Source organism: Triticum urartu, chromosome 2A, assembly GCF_056163025.1.
Source record: "Triticum urartu cultivar PI428250 chromosome 2A, HENAU_Tu73, whole genome shotgun sequence".
In the NCBI taxonomy this organism is placed as follows: domain Eukaryota; kingdom Viridiplantae; phylum Streptophyta; class Magnoliopsida; order Poales; family Poaceae; genus Triticum; species Triticum urartu.
The window spans coordinates 42,155,595-42,176,277 of NC_141874.1; positions in this window are offsets into that span (position 1 = coordinate 42,155,595).

Consider the following 20,683-nt stretch of genomic DNA (forward strand, 5'->3'; position numbering starts at 1 on the left):
CCTTGGAAGTATTGCTTCAGCTTCCGGCTTGCCATGAACACCCCGTAAACAAGTTTCTGCCAATGAGGATATCTTTGTTTTGACTCGATGAGTACCTCACTGACATAATAAACCGGCCGTTGAACCGGATGTTCCTTACCAGCCTCCTTGCGCTCTACCATAATTGCCACACTGACGGCTCGTGAATTAGCAGCCACATATAATAGCAAAGGCTCTTTGTCAATGGGAGCCGCAAGAACCGGCGGCTCAGATAACTGCCTCTTCAAATCCTCAAAAGCAGCATTAGCAGCATCACTCTAGACAAAGGTGTCTGCCTTCTTCATCAATTGGTACAGCGGTAGGGCCTTCTCACCTAACCGGCTTATGAACCGGCTTAAAGCGGCAACACGACCCGCCAATCGCTGAACATCATTGATACATGCCGGTTTAGCCAAAGAAGTGATTGCCTTAATCTTCTCCGGATTAGCCTCGATGCCCCTGTTTGAGACCAAGAATCCCAAAAGCTTGCCTGCAGGCACACCAAATACACACTTCTCCGGGTTAAGCATCATTTTGTAAACCCGGAGATTGTCAAAGGTTTCTCTGAGATCAGATATCAAGGTTTGCGCCTCTCTGGATTTCACCACTATGTCATCCACATACGCATGAACATTGCGCCCAATCTGATTGTGGAGACAATTCTGTACACACCGTTGATAAGTCGCCTGGGTACTCTTGAGCCCAAAAGGCATAGACACATAGCAGAAGGCTCCAAACGGGGTGATGAAAGCCGTCTTCTCCTAGTCCTTAACTGCCATCTTGATCTGATGATAACTAGAATAAGCATCCAAAAAGCTCAAACGTGCACAACCTGCTGTAGCATCAATGATTTGATCAATACGGGGGAGAGCAAAAGGATCAGCCGGACAAGCCTTATTTAAGTCCGTGTAATCCACACACATCCGCCAGGTGCCGTTTTTCTTGAGTACGAGCACCGGGTTAGCCAACCACTCCGGGTGAAAAACTTCGACAATGAACCCAGCCGCCAAGAGCCGGGCGACCTCTTCTCCTATAGCTTTTCGTCGCTCTTCATTGAATCGCCGCAGAAACTGCCTGACCGGCTTATACTTCGGATCAATATTAAGAGTGTGCTCAGCGAGTCCTCTCGGTACACCCGGCATGTCAGAAGGTTTCCATACAAAGATGTCCCGGTTCTCACGGATGAACTCGATGAGCGCGCTTTCCTATTTAGGATCCAAGTTGGCACTGATGCTGAATTGCTTAGATGAATCACCCGGAGTAAAATCAACAAGCTTAGTCTCTGCAGCTGATTCAAACTTCATGGCTGGGTCATGCTCCGTAGTCGGCTTCTTGAGAGAAGTCATATCCGTCGGGTCAACGTTATCTTGATAAAATTTGAGCTCCTCTGTTGCACAGACAGACTCGGCATAAGCCGCATCGCCTTCTTCGCATTCCAGGGCCACCTTTCGGCTTCCATGCACGGTGATGGTACCCTTGTAACCCGGCATCTTGAGCTGTAAATAAACATAACACGGCCGCGCCATGAACTTGGCATAAGCCGGTCGCCCGAACAAAGCGTGATATGGACTCTTGATTTTTACCACCTCAAAAGTTAACTTTTCTGCCCTAGAATCATGCTCGTCTCCAAAGGCCACCTCTAGCTCAATCTTACCCACAGGATATGTCGATTTACCAGGCACCACTCCATGGAAGACGGTGTTGGAAGTCTTTAAATTCTTGTCAGTTAAGCCCATGCGCCGAAAGGTCTCGTAATAGAGGATGTTGATGCTGCTACCTCCATCCATGAGCACCTTAGTAAATTTATAACCACCAACCTGCGGTGCCACTACCAAGGCCAGTTGACCCGGATTATCAACCCGGGGAGGGTGATCCTCCCTGCTCCAGACAATAGGCTGTTCCGACCACCTCAAGTAATGAGGGACTGCCAGCTCAACAGAATTCACAGCCCTCTTATGAACTTTCTGATCACGTTTACACAAACTTGTGGTGAACACGTGATACTGCCCACTGTTTAGCTGTTTTGGATGACTCTGATAACCCGACTGCTGCTGCTGACCTCCTTGACCAGACTGTTGTTGATTATAACCACCCTGGCTTCCCTGAAAGCCGGATCCTGAACCGCCGCCCGGGCCATGAAAGCCGCCAGCTCCTGAGCCACCGCCTGGGCCTTGATTGCCATTAAACATACTAGAATTCTTGAAAGCCTTCATGATTGCGCAATCCTTCCATAAGTGAGTCGCTGGTTGTTCCCGGGTGCCGTGTTTCGGGCAGGGCTCATTGAGTAATTGCTCAAGAGACGGGCCTGACCCGCCAAACTGGGGTGGATTTCCTTTGCGCTTCTGATTGTTACCCTGTGCATTGGCCACAAATTCCGGGTTACCGTCCGCCTTACGCTTATTACCTCCTTGACTCGCCGGGTTATGCTGCTGACCCTTTCCATTGCCGTTCTTCTTTCCCTTCCCTGTCTTTTCCTCATCAGACGCGGGATCCTTGGTACTATCAGAATCGGCATACTTGACTAAAGCCGCCATTAGCGTCCCCATATCGTTGCAATCACGCTTAAGGCGCCCCAGTTTCTGTCTCAGAGGCTCAAAACGGCAATTCTTCTCCAGCATGAGAACTGCTGAGCCGGCATCCATCTTGTCAGATGAATGTATTATATCTTTGACCCGGCGTACCCAATGAGTCGTAGATTCACCTTCCTCCTGCTTACAATTTGTCAGGTCCACAATCGACACAGACTGCTTGCAAGTGTCCTTGAAGTTCTGGATGAAATGGGCCTTTAGCTCCGCCCATGAACCAATGGAATTGGGTGGCAAACCCTTTAACCAAGAACGGGCCGTTCCGTCCAACATCATGGTGAAGTATTTAGCCATCGCTTCATCGCTAACCTCCAGCAGCTCCATGGCCATCTCGTAACTTTCAATCCACGCCCCAGGCTATAAATCGGCCGTATAATTCGGCACCTTTCGAGGTCCCTTGAAATCCTTGGGCAGACGTACATTACGTAGAGCCGGTATCAGACAAGGAACTCCTCCGGTTCTAGTAGCAACACCTGCCTCAACAGAAGTCGTCGGGTAAGCCGGTGAGTCCTGTTGGGCTGCTAGCTGAGCCGCTAGCTGAGATGCCCGCTCGTCCTCCTGACGTATCCGATCCTGAACCGGGTTATACCTGCCGGGCTGGTTCCGACGCTGAGCGCTACTTGACAAGGCCTCTGACTCCATGTGTCTACTGTAACTCGGGCTCTGGTTTTGACGAGGCGGAGCTAACCAGGGCGGAGGAGTTGAGTGAATCCTGTCCCGGCTGTAGGAGTAGGTCTCTTGCTGAGCCAGGGCTGTTTGGACAAGTTCCCTGATCTTCCAGGTTTCCACCGCTGTCGGATCATCACCATCTACTGGGAGAGCCGCCAAACATGCGGATGCTGCGATTAAGTTCTCCATGGGGTTGGAGAAGTGACCCTGTGGTATTGGCACGTAACGGGGCGGTGCCATATTGCCGTGAAGAGGCGCCGTCAGCGGAGGCTGGACTAGGCCTCCCGCTCCAGATGTCATAAACTGATTTGCACCTGGCGGGTTACTTGGGCCGACCCCGGGTGTAGCGAAGAGATTCCGAGGATCATAAATCTGAGGTAGACGAGACTGAGTTTTCTGATGTCTCCTCCTCATTACCTCATTAGATGCGTTTAAGCTCAACGTGAGCTGCAAGGCCTCTGCCTGAAGTTGCTGCGCCCGCACGTCCAAAGCCGTCCGTTCTGTTGCTAATCTAGCGTCTTCAGCTGCTAAGGTTTCCTTGGCCCGGGCGATCTCGTCGTGAACCTCTGCCACCTCTGCCTCATGCTCAGATTGGTTCGCATGGATGACTGTAACAGTTAACAAAGCCATAAGCTTATCCATGAGATCCATCAGCACCTGAGCCGGTGAGCGCACAGGGCCTCCCACTACTAGGAAAAGGCCTACTAATGGCGCACCAGTTTTGCCTACTAATGGTGCATCACTGGTGCGCCATTACTAGCACGCTGTTAGTAATTTTTACTAATGGCGCACCACTGGTGCGCCATTAGTACAGGCCACTGGTGCGCCATTAGTATAGACCATGGTGCGCCATTAGTATTTTTGAATTTTGAAGGTGGGAAAATAGTAGTGGCGCACCGTCTAATCCCCATCGTGCGCCATTGCTATTTTTGAATTTTGAATTTGGATCTGGATCGCGATTTTTTGCCCATTTTTTGCTTGTTTTTTTGCTCATTTTTTTGCATGATATTATTTCAAATTTTGTTCCCGTTTTTGGATCTTGTACGTTCTTTTGCTGTGTTCTTTTGCCGGAGAGGAGGAGGAGGAGGTGACCGGAGAGGCGCTCGCCTACATCGCCGGAGAGGAGGAGGAGGTCGCCGGAGAGGAGTTCACGGAGCATCAGAGAGGAGGAAGGAGAAACCATGAGGAGATGGGAGGAGCTCACCGGAGAGGAGGGAGGAGGAGCTCACCGGAGAGGAGGGAGGAGGAGCTCACCGGAGATGAGGGAGGAGGAGCTCACCGGAGATGAGGGAGGAGGAGCTCACCGGAGAGGAGGGAGGAGGAGCTCACCGGAGAGGAGGGAGGAGGAGCTCACCGGAGAGGAGGGAGGAGAAATCGTGAGGGGAGGGGAGGGGAGGAGAGGAGGGAGGAGGAGGTCGCCGGAGAGGAGGAGGAGGAGGTCGCCGGAGAGGAGAAGGGTAGTATGGTGGAAGAGAGAAGGGAAGATGGAGTGGAGGAGAGGAGGAGATGGAGTGGAGGAGAGGAGAGGAGGGGATGGAGTGGAGGAGAGGAGAGGAGGCGGGAAGATACTAATGGCGCACCATGGGCAGGTGCGCCATTAGTATCTTTATTTTTATTTTTTTTGACTTATTTTGAATTTTGAAGGCGGGAAGATACTAATGGCGCACCATGGGCAGGTGTGCCATTAGTAACTTTTTTTATTTTGTTGACCTATTTTGAATTTTGAAGGCGGGAAGATACTAATGGCGCACCATGGGCAGGTGCGCCATTAGTAAGTTTGAATTTTTTTGAATTTTTTTGCCTCTCGAGATCTTAAAAGCCCCGTATCTTTTTTTCTGTTAGGTTTTTGAGGATTTTGAAAATGTTTAACGGGGTTCGCCCCGTTAAATTCGGATGTAACTTTTTGAGTAGATGATTTTTCATATAAAAACTTTTTCATCCGAGTTAGTATGCAAAAGTTATGCCCATTTTTACAAATTCTCGAGAGATTTTGCAAATGAAGTCGAAATTCATATTTGAAAATTTTCCCAACAACTAGACCACATATCACATGGGAAACTTATTTTCTTTTATTTTTTTGACATTTTCATCATTTTCTTTTATTTTTTTAAAACTGAAAAGGCGATCCACGGGGGGGGGGGGGGTGCATTCGGTGGAAGTGGTGGCCAAGTTACTAATGGCGCACCGTGGCATGGTGCGCCGCGCCATTAGTAGTTTTGAAAAAAATTTAAAAAAAATTATTTTTTTTACTAATGGCGCACCGTGGATGTGGTGCGCCATTACTAGTTCAACTAGTAATGGCGCACCACTCCCACGGTGCGCCATTAGTAGTTTTGAAAAAATTAATTTTTTTTACTAATGGCGCACCGTGGACGTGGTGCGCCATTAGTGTCTACCACACTAATGGCGTACCAACACATGGTGCGCCATTAGTATATAGTAATGGCGCACCACATGTCTGGTGCGCCATTAGTGTCAATTCCATCTATAGCCCTTTTCCTAGTAGTGTCCTGCCCCGGCCGCTCCTAACCCGGACGTTATCGCCGCTGAGGCCGTAGAATTTTGGCCGGGTTGAGTACCAGCCATGAAGACTCCTGCCTAGTTTGGTGACTCTGAGGGGTCCGGAATAGTGCTGCCATCGGAACAGCCCCCAAGCACACCATCTTGAACTTGATACAGCGAATCTGTTGAGCCGGCGGACGAATCACCGTTAGAGAGGACGACCGGCTCACCATCACCTTCAGATCCTTCAGGAAGTTCACCTCCGTGGATGCAACCCACAAAGGCACGCTTCACGACGGGTTGAGCTCGGGCGGGTTTCGCACGCTGAGCCGTCTCGACGGGGTCGGTGCAGCTGTCCGGCTCAGGGCCCGGCTCACCAATCCGGCCGATGAAGACATGAATTCCGCCAAAGGGGACCCGGTATCCGTACTCAATTGAGCCGGCGTCGGGGCCCCAGCCTTCGTCGTCGATGTAGATCTTGCTGCGACGACTTTTGGTCATCCGGCCAACTGCGTATCCCTTGAGCCCTTCGAAGCTGCCCTTCAAGAACTCAAATCCACCGTGCGCTGGCCCCACGGTGGGCGCCAACTGTCGTGGAATTGTCACGGCAGATGTCCTCTTGCAAGGACTTAATTGTGGAGCCATCGCAGCTAGGAAGCTTGAAGGGGTTAATCGGGACAAAGGACATGCGAGGTTTATACTAGTTCAGCCCCTTACGGTGAAGGAAGGCCTACGTCTAGTTGGGTTGGAATTGCTTGAGGTTTCGATGACCAGAGAGCGAGACACGCTATGCCCGGTTCTCGATTTGTTGTCTCTTACCCTAAGCCGCCAGCGGGTCGTCCCCTTATATACATGGGTCGACGCCCTACGGCTTACAGAGTCCCGGCCGGATCATAAACAGTGTCCAGCTCGGTGACTAGTTACTTCTACCTTACAATACAAGTTACGCCCTCATGGCGGTTTATCACCATGGGCCATAAATCTCCTGTGGGCCTTTAGACCCTTTACTGAACCGCCATCTTCACGTCTTGGTCTTGGGCTTCAGATGGGCTTCTCTTTGCGTAACCCGGCCCCTCCTGGGCGGCTTACATAAATAGTTATATCCCCAACAAAACTGCTAGAGACTTTCTTGCCTGCAATGATAGAAGTGATCTTAAGAAACTATTAGCTAAGCTTAAAGAAAAATCTCTGAATGCTAGAATGAAATATGATCCTGCTTATGCTACTTCACCTATCTTTATTACTGATAAGGATTATGATTCCTCTGTTGTTCCTAGTATAATTACTTTGGTTGAATCTAATCCTTTCTATGGCTATGAATTTGAAACTGTTGTGGCACAACTTACTAAATTAAATGATATAGCTACCCTGTTCACTAATGATGAGAAAACTCACTATTATTATATCCTTAAATTATTTCCGTTCTCATTAAAGGGGGATGCTAAGATATGGTTTAATTCTCTTGATCCTGGTTGTGTGCGTAGTCCCCAGGATATGATTTACTACTTCTCTGCTAAATATTTCCCCGCTCATAAGAAACAAGTTGCTTTAAGGGATATATATAATTTTGTGCAAATTGAAGAAGAGAGTCTCCCACAATCTTGGGGGAGGCTTCTTCAATTACTTAATGCTTTGCCTAATCATCCTCTCGAGAAAAATGAAATACTTGATATCTTTTATAATGGACTAACCGATGCTTCCAGAGATTACCTAGATAGTTGTGTTGGTTGTGTTTTCAGGGAAAGAATAGTTGATCAAGCTGAAATTCTATTGAATAATATGTTGACTAATGAAAATAATTGGACACTTCCTGAACCAACTCCTAAGCCAACTCCGAAGAAAAGGGGTATTCTATTTCTCAGTCTTGAAGATATGCAAGAGGCAAAGAAATCTATGAAAGAAAAAGGTATAAAAGCTGAAGATGTTAAGAATTTACCTCCTGTTGAAGAAATACATGGTCTTAATTCATCACCTATTGAAGAAACACACAGTCTCGATAACCCGACACAGGTAGTAAATGTAAACTCTTTCTATAGATTTGATGAAGGTGATATTCCTCGTAATAAGTCTGCTAGCCAATGCTTAGACGAGTTTGATAATTTTATTGTTAAACAAGAAAACTTCAATGCTTATGTTGGTAGACAATTGAAACATAATGCTTATATGATTGAACACTTGAGTGATTATATGGCCAGTGTTAAAGGTGAACTTAAACTTATTAGTAAACATGCTTCTATGGTTACCACTCAAGTAGAACAAGTACTTAAAGCTCAGAATTATTTGCTCAATGAATTAAATAATAGGAAGAATGATAATGCCGTTGGAGTTATGACTAGAGGTGGTAAAATGACTCAGGAACCTTTGTATCCTGAGGGCCATCCTAAGAGAATTGAGCAAGATTCTCAGAGAACTGATGTAGATGCACCTAGTCCTTCTAAAAGGAAGAGAAAGAAAAATGATAGGACTTTGCATGCTTCTAGTGAACCTGTTGTTGACACACCTGAGAATCCTAATGATATTTCTATTTCTGATGCTGAAACACAATCTGGTAATGAACATGAACCTAGTGATAATGTTAATGATGATGTACATGTTGATGCTCAACCTAGCAATAATAATGATGTAGAAATTGAACATGCTGTTGATATTGATAACCCACAATCAAAGAATCAACGTTATGATAAGAGAGACTTTGTTGCTAGGAAGCACGGTAAAGAAAGAGAACCATGGGTTCAGAAACCCATGCCTTTTCCTCCTAAATCATCCAAGAAAAAGGATGATGAGGATTTTGAGCGCTTTGCTGAAATGATTAGACCTATCTTTTTGCGTATGCGTTTGACCGATATGCTTAAAATGAATCCTTAAGCTAAATATAAATTGTTACTAATAAAAGAAAGATACCGGAAGCTGAAATTTCCACCATGCTTGCTAATTATACTTTTAAGGGTGGAATACCAAAGAAACTTGGAGATCCCGGAGTACCAACTATACCATGCTCCATTAAAAGAAACTATGTTAAAACTGCTTTATGTGATTTTGGAGCCGGTGTTAGTGTTATGCCTCTCTCTTTATATTGTAGACTTGATTTGAATAAGTTGACACCTACTGAAATATCTTTGCAAATGGCTGACAAATCAACTGCTATACTTGTCGGTATTTGTGAGGATGTGCCTATTGTGGTTGCAAACGTTACTATTTTAATGGACTTTGTTATTCTTGATATTCCCGAGGACGATAGTATGTCTATTATTCTTGGAAGACCCTTTTTGGATACCGCAGGCACTGTTATTGATTGCACCAAAGGCAATGTCATTTTTCATGTTAATGGTAATGAGCATACGGTACACTTTTCGAGGAAACAACCTCAAGTCCACAGTATCAATTCTATTGGAAAATTTTCAACAATTAGTATTGGAGGTTTTGAATTTCCTCTTCCTACTGTCAAAAAGAAATATGATATTCTTATTGTTGGGGACATGCATATCCCCGTTGAGGTAACCTAGTGTTATTCAAAAATTCTCCGGTTTCATGTTATTCGAAATGAGTTTGTTAACAAGACCTAATCAACCTTGTTAGTGGATTCCTTTTGATGAGCATGAGATGGATGAATTTAGAAAACACAACTCTCTGTACCCTCTTTTTACTTTTTGTTATTTATATTAAATAAAGCAAAAATAGTGTCGTGGTTTTGTCACGGCAGATGTCCTAGAGAAAGGACTTAGTCGTGGAGCCATCGCAATGGGTTAGCTTGAAGGGGTTAAAGCGGACACAGGGACACAAGAGAGTTTATACTAGTTCGTCCCCTTTGATGAAGGTAAAAGCCTACATCTAGTTGTGATGGAATTGATGGGGTTTCGATGACTAGGGAGCAAACAAGCTTCGCCTAAGTCTCGAGTTGTTGTCTGTCCTGAACCGCCGCCGGGTCATCCCCTTATATACACGGGTGACGCCCATCGGTTCACAGAGTCCTAACACCGGTTCATATTCGTATCCGGGTTGGTCTCTCCTTATTCCTATCTTACAATACAAGTTTACATACAGATGTCGGTTTACGGCTACAAGTCTTAAACCGACTACGGGCCTCAGGCCCTCATCTATCTTCTTGGGCTTTAACACTCTTGAGTTACTGATGAACTTAACCCGGCCCACATAGGCCGGTTTACGCCGAATAGTAATATTCCCAACATTAGGCCCCAGATTGATTTGAACGGGTTCATGTCAATCCTTAGCAAAATCTTCATCTTCAACATCTTCTCGTAGTTGCTGAACCGCCATGATGTCATCCTCTCCAATTGCTGTAAGCCGAGGTGACGTCATCTGTCATAAAGAAAATATCCATGATATCTCCTTGTTTAATAAACTCACAACAACCGAGGCGACAGCTCAGCTTCCGAAATTTTCGGTTCCTGGATTCACGCGCCTGACACATGTCTTTTTGCCTTATAAATAGGGCCGAAGGGTCATTTCTTTTCTCCCCTTCGTGCCTTTCCTCTTCATCTTCCTCGCGTCGCCAGTCTCAGAGCCCCGCCACCGCTGTCGTCTTCTGCATCGACTTTGGCCGCTGCATCAACGTGAGCGTACCAGAAAACTGCGGCGACCTTCCGCATCTTCCTCAGCTCTGGTAGGTCTTCTGCTCTTCTCAACATAGATCTGTTCTAGGGTTTCGTGTTCTTGCTGCGTTCATCACCTGTTCATGTTCGTATGCTAGCTCCTGGATGCATCTGTGAACCCCTTCTCTGTGTAGTGATAACTTTTAGTATCCGCCTTTAGTTTCATGCCTAAAACCATAGATCTCACATATGTTTCCGCCCATTGATTCAATACTGTTCTGCTTTGAGCTTTTGAATATTTTCCTTCTTTTCTGAACTTGCTTCAGATCCATTGCTGTAGAGAAATCTTGTGAAATCTGTTTCTGTACACTTACCCATCCGCAATCTCAACTGTTTCAATGCTTAGATCCGGCGGTTTAACTTGGTGTAGAAAAAATTAACAAACCGGTATATACCATTAGTCCCCTTGTTGAACCGCCAGATGCCGTTGCTTCATAAAACTCCGGTTTAGATATAGCTGTCTCCGTTTAACATTGTACATACCAGTGTACTTTAATCAATGCATTCTTGAACCAGAATCAGCTATCTTGTAGATTTCATCATGGCCAAGCAAGTATATGAGTGCAACTGGGTTCCTTCTCGCGTCACAGAGACTCAACTGAACAATTTAGTCCTGATCGGCGCTTTAGGCAGCAAAAATACCATCCATTGGAGGGTCCCTGGCAAAGAATGCCCTCCCACACCTCAAGAAGGAGAGGTTGTCGTTTTCGTAGATCACTTAGCCCGGGGCTTTAAGCCGCCCGGTTCTAAATTTTACCGGGACGTTTTAGCCAATTTTCAACTCCGCCCACAAGACACTGGCCCCAACTCTGTTACAAACATGTGTCACTTCCAAGTGCTCTGTGAGGTGTTCTTTCAAGAGGAGCCCACAGTTGAGTTGTTCAGAGACTGCTTCCATCTAAACCGCCACACTGAGTTTACTGACGGTTCCAATACGGAATTGGGTGGTGTGGCGATTCAGAAAAGGAAAGAGGTCACATACCCTCACGCCAAACTGCACAGCCACCCCAAAGAGTGGAATCAAACATGGTTCTATTGCAAAGACACCTCCCCTGCTGATGAAAATCCTTTGCCTGGCTTTCGTCCGGAGCGGCTTAGCAATACACACCCCTTTCCGCAAAGGTTGACTGCCAAGGAGAGAAGCAAATATGGTCCTCAACAGTCCAAGCTCAGAGCCTTCATGGCCAATGGTTTAACAGGGGTTGATCTCGCTCGTTGTTGGATATCGTGGAGCATACTGCCCCTTAGTCAGCGCTCCGGTTTGATGTGCGAGTATACTGGCAGTGTTGATGACCCATTGCGACATGCTAACATCCAGCTCACCGACGAAGAAATCACAGAGGCTGTGAATAAAATGCTGAATGAACCGGAACACATCTGTGCTCGAACCGGCCTGCTTCCTTTCTGTGCCACCAACAAACCGCCAGCTGTAAGAGTTTGATTTTTCTTTTTACTGAACCTGTTATTGATATATCTGGTCATTGTTTAATATCAATGTCTGTTTAAACAGGGCAATGATCCATTTTGGAGCAAGAAACTTCCACAGGAGAAGCCAGAAAAAACAGACAAACTGGAAAGACCAACCCAGCCAAAGACTAAAGTCGTGAAACGGCCTGCTCATAAGAAGAAAACCACTGCATCTTCTGATCCGGTCGCTGATGATGATGTGGGTAATCCGGACCTTGAGGTAGAGCTTGACTTACTTGGCTTATTTTTCACACGCCTTATTGATGATGATATTTGTCAGGATGATGCCGAAGCCAGCCATGCTAATGCTGCAGAGGTAATTACTCTCTCTTCCGATTCAAACCCTTTGCCTTCACTAAAAATCCGTCAGGCAAACCGGAAGGTTAAATTTTCTCATCCTCTTGCTTACTTGGATCCCAAATTTCTTATGAAGACCCAACAGCACGAAGCTCGCCGCACAACCCGGCACAGCGGCCAGGTAGTTACCTCCGCCGGTTTACCAAACAGTCCGGTTCGGAAACGCCGTTCAGAGGTCTCTAATTTGCTTGTCAGTGCTTGTCCTAAAGCGGGCTGTTTTCGTCAACCTCTTAATCCATCTGACTCCGATTATCAGGTTACTTCCCACTCATCCTTTGACGAGTCATCGGCTACTCAGCTGCCACCGCTCAAAACGGTGCTTGGGTAAGCTATACTTATCATAATATTTCTGGTACATTACCTTGGAGCATATGCTGTATTTGACTTTGTTATTCCTTTCAGGGCCAAGCCTAGGCTGAGCAAGAAGGCTCGCCTGGATAAAGCAGCCGAGGAGGACGCCGTCCCTGAACCGGGTAAAACACCAGATCTTGAAGCGGCTATTCATGAAGATATACCCAATGATCCACCACAGCAGGATGATGATTTTATTGCTGAAGAAAGGCCTATTGACACCTCAGGCCCTGTCAACCAGCCCACAAGCCCCATCCGGTTTGGGAGATCCACCAGTCCATCCCAGCCTGCTGACAAACCGACTGCGCTAGTGCAAACCGGTGATGCTAAGGATGATGAAGTTGTAATTACTGGCATTGGCCGTACGGAGCCCAGCAATCCTGTTGTTTTATCCAAGCATACCGCCAAAAAAGAATTTGCTGCCATGGGCAAAGGCAAGTGGAATGTTGACTTGGCGACCTATGCTGCTCTGAATGCCCAAGATCTTCATTCCGGCTACCTGAACCGGCTGTATACCAGCCGTGATTATGAAGCTGGTCTAGTGAATATGATGAAAGAAAAATTTGAGGTAACTTTCATGTGCTTTTTCCTGCTTGGATATTTCAATCTTGTTAACTTTCCTAGCCCCCAAGGGCCGGTTTAGAATCTTCATTCAAACCGGGACTTGCTAATATAAATCCCAATGCTTCGGAATTCGCTGATGTAGCCCCCAAGGGCCGGTTCAACTTAGTGTAGTTAAACCGGGACTTTAAGTAATTGAGATCGCAGCATCAGAATTTATTCGAGCAAATAGCCATTAGCCCCCAAGTGCCAAGTTGAATACTTGTATTGATCTTGGGACTTTATAATCAAGTGAAAGATGAAGATCAAATAGGCATTAGCCCCCAAGGGCCAAGTGCATAACTTGTTATGTGGTTGGTACTTCAATTTTTTCACTGCTTGCTGAATCATATAACTGTCTGTATGCAGGCTGAGCTGAAGACAAAAGAAAACCAAGTCGCCGATCTCCAAGAAAATCTGAAGTGCCAACAGACTGAAACCTCAAAAGCAAAAGAGGAGTTGACCAACGCCTTAAGCGTCATGGAACAGCTTAAGGAAGACTTCAAGAAAGAGCAGGCGGACTGGGCTACTGAGAAGGCTGCTTTGACTAAGCGAGTTGAAAATGCCGAAGCCGCACTTAAACCGATGGTAGATGAACTGACCAGTGTAAAGCGTCACGTGCATGCTATGACTGCCGCTATCTTTGGTAAGCTTTCTTGATTGCCGTAATAACTCGGCCTTCTTATGATATGTCCGGTTTGTAAATATTTTGTAACGGTTGCAGGGACACGCATTGGTCACTTGGGGTCAGATGTGCGGAAGAAGTTGAAAGCTGTCTATACACTGACAGAGCAATTATATACTGGCGCGCAGCGGATCATCTCAACTGTGTCCCATAACAACCCGGCGCCCACCTTAATCCAAGACACCCTGAAAAGACTGTCTATGCTTCCTTCTCGGGTTGAAGAGCTGAAAAAATCTGCTGCTCGAACCGGTGCTATCAATGCCTTAATCCGGGCAAAAGCGTGGGTGCCGGATTTTGATCCTGTTGAAGCAGCTCAAGGCTACCCCCACTTGAAGGAAGATGGCTCAGAATTCAATGAGGAGGACCTGAGAGCGATAAACCGGGAGGTGCGCCCTCTAGCTGTCAATTGGTGGAAGAGGCAGACTTGTCTCATTATCAAGCCCAATATGACAACAGAACGAATGAGTGGCTGCACCAATTCCTGAAGCGGAGAATCTGATCCCTCCAATCCGTAAGCATACTTACGCTCCTGATATTGAACCGTCGTTGCTGATCCATGATGAAGCCGTCTTTCAAGCCTTAATGGGAATCGACTGGACAACTGTTGATTTCCAGCCACTGGGTAGGGAAGCAGAAGCTGAAGCAGCGCAAGATGACCCGCAACCATCAGACCAGGTCAGCGATGAAGCTTGAACCGGAGGCCGGTTTAAAAGTGCTTGTCTTTTATATTCCGCCGAAAAGAAACAATGATCTTATTTGGGCACCATGTTGCCTTGTAATAGGATAGCCAATACTCTTGCTTTTGAGATGCCTTCGTGCATAGGTACTGGTACTTACACCTCTTTTGAATGATCAAAACCTTCAATCTATTTTTCCTGCAATCACAAAATCTTAAACTGCCAAGGCGGTTGTACCGCCAGCCGGATTATGATCTTTGTATATATATGCAATGAAATTTAGGTACATGATCAAATCTTGTGATACAAACTACCTGCCATCGTTGGGCATGAAGTTGGCGTTGCCAATCTTGAAATGGAGGTATAAAAATCTATACCGTCAAAGGAGAAAGTAGCTCCTGTGTATGTAATGCCGGTTTACCATGTAAACCGTGCCGGGTTATGATAAACACCGTGTTATTTCGAGATGTGAATAGAAAGCAAACCGAGCAAATAGTCTCCGGATTAAAAATGGACCATGTTCCATCAATTGACAGTTTGAACCGGTTTAAAACTTTGCCGGTTTAAAAAACGCAACAAAAAGAAAGAAATATCTATCAAAGAAAATTGTGAAGCAAAGGCAATGATAAAATCGTTTGCAAAAAGAGGCTTATTTGAGCCGATCAGATGGCGTTACCATGGTCGGACACGACCAAGCTCCCGATAGGTGTAGCTATGGTTCAAGTCAGCCAGGTCCCCAAATGAAACCGTGGCATTTATGCCGATCAAGAGGCGTGGCAATGGTTCGGGTTTGACCAAGCCCCCAAGTGATTCTATGGCCTTAGGCCAATCAAGAGGCGTGACTGGTTCAGACTTGACCATGTCCCCAAGTGATCTGGTGGCTTTCGCCTATCAAAAGGTGTTGCATTGGTTCGGATACGACCAAGCCCCCAAGTGATATTATAAAGCTTTGTTTAAAAAGCAAATTCAAGGGGTAAACCGGAGGCCGCTTTAAGACAGAACCACTCCGTGTAACCACACATGATGTAAAAGAATAGATACCCTGCTTTAGCTGAGGTTCCGGTTTACTATATTAATCATAATATATACGTTGTCATAATATGTACATAAGTAGAGCCAATGGCTCAGGTATAGTAAGGCCGAAGATGAGCTATGTTCCACGGCCTGTTGGTCTCCTCCTCTGATGTACGTGAGTCTTTATGCTCTCGAATATCGATCAGATAGTATGACCCATTGTGCAGATTCTTGCTGACCACGAAAGGTCCTTCCCAAGGTGGGGATAGCTTATGCATATCAGTCTGATCTTGGATGAGCCGAAGCACCAAATCTCCTTCCTGAAAGGTTCTGGTTCTGACTCGGCGACTGTGATAACGACGAAGATCCTGTTGGTAAATCGCCGAGCGGGCGGCTGCTATGTCACATTCTGCATCCAACAGGTCCAAAGCGTCTTGCCGTGCTGTCTCGTTGTCCGCTTCAACATAAGCCGCCACACGAGGTGAGTCATGACGGATATCACTGGGGAGAACCGCCTCCGCTCCGTAGACCATGAAGAACGGTGTGTATCCTGTTGATCTGTTGGGTGTAGTATTGATGCTCCATAACACAGATGGTAACTCTTCTACCCAACAACCCGGTGTTCTCTGCAAAGGAACCATAAGCCGGGGCTTGATGCCTCTCAAGATCTCTTGATTAGCCCTTTCTGCTTGACCATTGGACTGTGGGTGTGCCACTGATGAAATGTCAAGCCGGATGTGCTCCCGTTCGCAGAACTCCTTCATGGCACCCTTGGACAAATTGGTAACATTATCTGTGATGATACTGTGTGGAAAGCCAAACCAGGAAATCACTTTTTTGATGAACTGAACCGCCGTGGCCGCATCACACTTGCTAACAGGTTCTGCCTCCACCCACTTTGTAAACTTGTCAACCGCCACCAGGAGGTGGGTCTTCTTATCTTTGGACCTTTTGAAAGGCCCAACCATATCCAGCCCCCAAGTCGCAAACGGCCAAGTAATTGGAATCACTCTCAATTCTTGAGCCAGCATATGAGCACGTCTTGAAAACTTTTGGCAACCATCACATCGTCTGACCAGATCCTCCGCATCAGCATGAGCAGTTAACCAATAGAAGCCATGGCGGAACGCTTTAGCCACCAAAGATTTTGAACCGGCGTGGTGACCACAATCTCCTTCGTGGATCTCACGCAAAATTTCACAGCCTTCTTCAGGAGACACACAGCGTTGAAACGCCCCTGATACACTGCAATGATGCAACTCGCCATTAACAATAGTCATGGACTTGGACCGCCAGATTATCTGCCGGGCCAGAGTCTCATCCTCTGGTAACTCGCCCCGGTTCATGTACGCCAGGTAAGGAAGCGTCCAATCCGGAATGACATGAAGAGCTGCCACCAATTGGGCCTCCGGATCAGGAATAGCCAAATCCGCTTCACCAGGGAGCTTGACCGACGGGACCGGTTTGCGCTGAGAGCCCAGCCGGCTTAAAGCGTCCGCCGCTTCATTCTTCCGTCGGTCCACGTGGTCCACCTGATAGCCTTTAAAGTGACCTGCAACAATATCCACCTCATGACGATATGCTGCCATGAGTGGGTCCTTGGAATCCTAAGTGCCAGACACTTGTTGAGCCACGAGGTCCGAGTCACCGAAGCACTTTACTCGACTTAGATTCATCTCCTTAGCCATCCGGAGACCATGGAGCAAGGCTTCATACTCAGATGCATTGTTAGTACAAGGGAACATTAAGCGGAGAACGTAACAAAACTTATCACCTTGTGGGGAAGTTAATACGACTCCAGCCCCCGAGCCTTCCAATTGCCTGGATCCGTCAAAATGGATGGTCCAATATGTGTGATCCGGCTTTTCTTCAGGTGCTTGCAGTTCCGTCCAATCATTGATGAAATCAACAAGTGCTTGAGACTTAACCGCCGTTCGAGGCACATACTTCAACCCGTGCGGCCCAAGCTCTATAGCCCATTTAGCAATCCGGCCAGTCGCTTCCCCGTTCTGGATGATATCCCCCAAGGGAGCAGAACTGACCATCGTAATGGGGTGCCCTTGGAAGTATTGTTTAAGCTTCCGACTTGCCATAAAAACTCCATATACCAGCTTCTGCCAATGCGGATACCTTTGCTTGGACTCAATGAGTACCTCGCTGATATAATAGACCGGACGTTGAACCGGATGCTCCTTGCCTGCCTCTTTTCGCTCCACCACAATAGTCACACTGACTGCACGAGCATTAGCAGCAACATGTAGCAGCAACGGCTCCTTGTCAATGGGAGCGGCGAGCACAAGCGGATTGGTCAATTGCCGCTTTAAGTCCTCAAATGCTTTATCAGCAGCAGAACTCCAGACGAATTGATATGTCTTCTTCATCATCTGATACAAAGGGATTGCCTTCTCACCAAGGCGGCTGATAAACCGGCTTAACGCGGCAATCCGGACTGCCAGGCGTTGAACATCATTGATACACTTCGGTTTAGTCAGGGAGGTGATGGCTGTGATCTTCTCCGGATTAGCCTCGATTCCCCTGTTGGACACCAGAAAACCCAATAACTTGCCTGCCGGTACACCAAAGACACACTTAGACGGATTAAGCATCATCTTGTACGTCCTCAGTTTATCAAAGGTTTCCTTCAAGTCGTCAACCAGAGTCTCCTTCTCCCTTGACTTAACCACGATATCATCCATGTAAGCATGTACATTACGGCCAATCTGCTTGTGAAGACAATTTTGTACACACCGTTGATAAGTTTCCTAGCACTCTTGAGCCCAAAGGGCATAGACACATAGCAGAAGGTTCCAAAGGGAGTTATGAATACCGTCTTCTCCTGGTCCTTAACTGCCATTTTGATCTGATGATAGCTAGAATATGCATCCAAAAAACTCAAACGCTCACAACCCGCCGTAGCATCAATAATTTGATCAATACGGGGGAGGGCAAAAGGATCTGCTGGACAAGCTTTATTAAGATATGTGTAATCCACACACATGCGCCAGGTGCCGTTTTTCTTAAGGACCAGCACCGGATTGGCAAGCCACTCAGGGTGGAAAACTTCAATAATAAAGCCAGCTACTAAGAGCCTGGCTACCTCTTCTCCAATCGCCTTGCGTCTTTCTTCGTTAAACCGGTGGAGGAACTGTTTCACCGGTTTGTATTTAGGATCCATATTAAGGGTGTGCTCAGCGAGTTGCCTCGGTACACCTGGCATGTCAGAGGGCTTCCATGCAAAAATGTCCCGATTCTCACGGATGAACTCGATGAGCGTGCTTTCCTATTTTGGATCCAAGTTGGCACTGATGCTGAACTGCTTGGACGAATCGCCAGGCATGAAGTCAACAAGCTTAGTTTCAGCTGCCGATTTGAACTTCAGGGCCGGATCATGCTCCGTAGTTGGCTTCTTTAATGGAGTCATGTCCGCCGGATCAACATTGTCCTTATAATACTTCAGCTCCTCGGTGGCACAAACCGACTCTTCGTAGGCCGCATCTCCTTCCTCGCACTCCAAAGCGATTTTACGGCTTCCGTGAACCGTTATTGTCCCCTTGTGACCCGGCATCTTGAGCTGCAAATACACATAACAGGGCCATGCCATAAACTTGGCGTAGGCCGGTCACCCAAACAGGGTGTGATATGGACTTTGGATTTTCACCACTTCAAACATCAATGTTTCCGACCTGGAATCATGATCATCTCCAAAGGCCACTTCTAGAGCTATCTTACCAACAAGATATGCTGACTTGCCAGGTACCACACCATGGAACACCGTATTGGAAGGTTTGCGATTTTTATCTGTTAGTCCCATACGACGGAAGGTCTCATTGTACAAGATATTAATGCTGCTCCCTCCATCCATGAGTACCTTGGTGAACTTATAACCTCCCACCTGAGGCGCCACCACCAATGCTAGCTAACCCGGGTTATCAACCCGGGGTGGGTGATCCTCTCTGCTCCATATGATTGGCTGCTCAGACCAGCGTAAGTAACGGGGCACGGCCGGTTCAACAGAGTTGACTGCTTGCTTCTGAACCTTCCGGTCTCGCTTGTCCAAGCTAGTGGTGAAGACATGGTACTGCCCACTATTCAACTGCTTTGGGTTGCTCTGGTAACCCGACTGTTGCTGCTGCTGGTTGTAACCACCCTGGTTATTTTGATTATTTTGATTGTTATGTCCGCCCGGATTACCATTAAATCCTGAACCGGAATTTCCTCCACCGTAACCCGGCCCGGATCCTGAGCCACCGTCGGAGCCGTGATCATACCGGAAAGCATTGGAATTCTTGAACTCCTGCATAATGTACAATCCTTCCAAAGGTGGTTTGCTGGCACCTCCTTCGTCCCATGCTTTGGACTGGGCTGGTTCAATAGATAATTTAAGCGGTCCGGGTTAGGGTTAGGCGCTCCACCGCGATTCGGCGGTTTACCCTTGCGTCGCTGACCCTTGTCCTGCGTGTTGGTATTATCCATGAAGTCCATGTTGCCATCCGCTTTACGCTTGCCTCCGCTACCGTTACCTGCCGAGTGATGCTGCTGACCTTTGGAGTTGCTGTTCTTCTTTCCCTTCCCTGTCTTGTCATCATCAGACTTGGGATCCTTGGTACTATAAGAATCAACATACTTTACCAAGGCAGCCATGAGGGTCCCCATGTCAGTGCAATGGCGCTTCATCCGTCCTAACTTCAGCTTTAGGGGCCCAAATCGGCAATTGCCTTCTAGGGTTATAACCGTGGTGTTAGTGTTGATGCGGTCTGATGAATGCAGAACCTACGAGACTCGGCGCACCCAATGAGTCGTCGATTCTCCTTCCTCCTGGACACAGGCAGCTAAGTCCACTATCGACATAGGCTGCTTACATGTATCTTTGAAATTACTAATAAACCGGGCTCGTAATTGGGCCCATGAACTGATAGAATTGGCCGGTAAGCTTTTTAACCAAGTACGGGTCGTTCCTTCGAGCATCATGGTGAAGTACTTCACACATGCCGCATCATCCACATCAAGCATCTCCATGGCCATCTCATAGCTCTCCACCCATGTCTCTGGAGGTTGATCCACCGTGTAATTTTGTACCTTGCGCGGGCCCTTGAAATCCTTGGGCAGGCACACATTGCGTAAAGCGGGGACAAGGCAAGGCACCCCCAA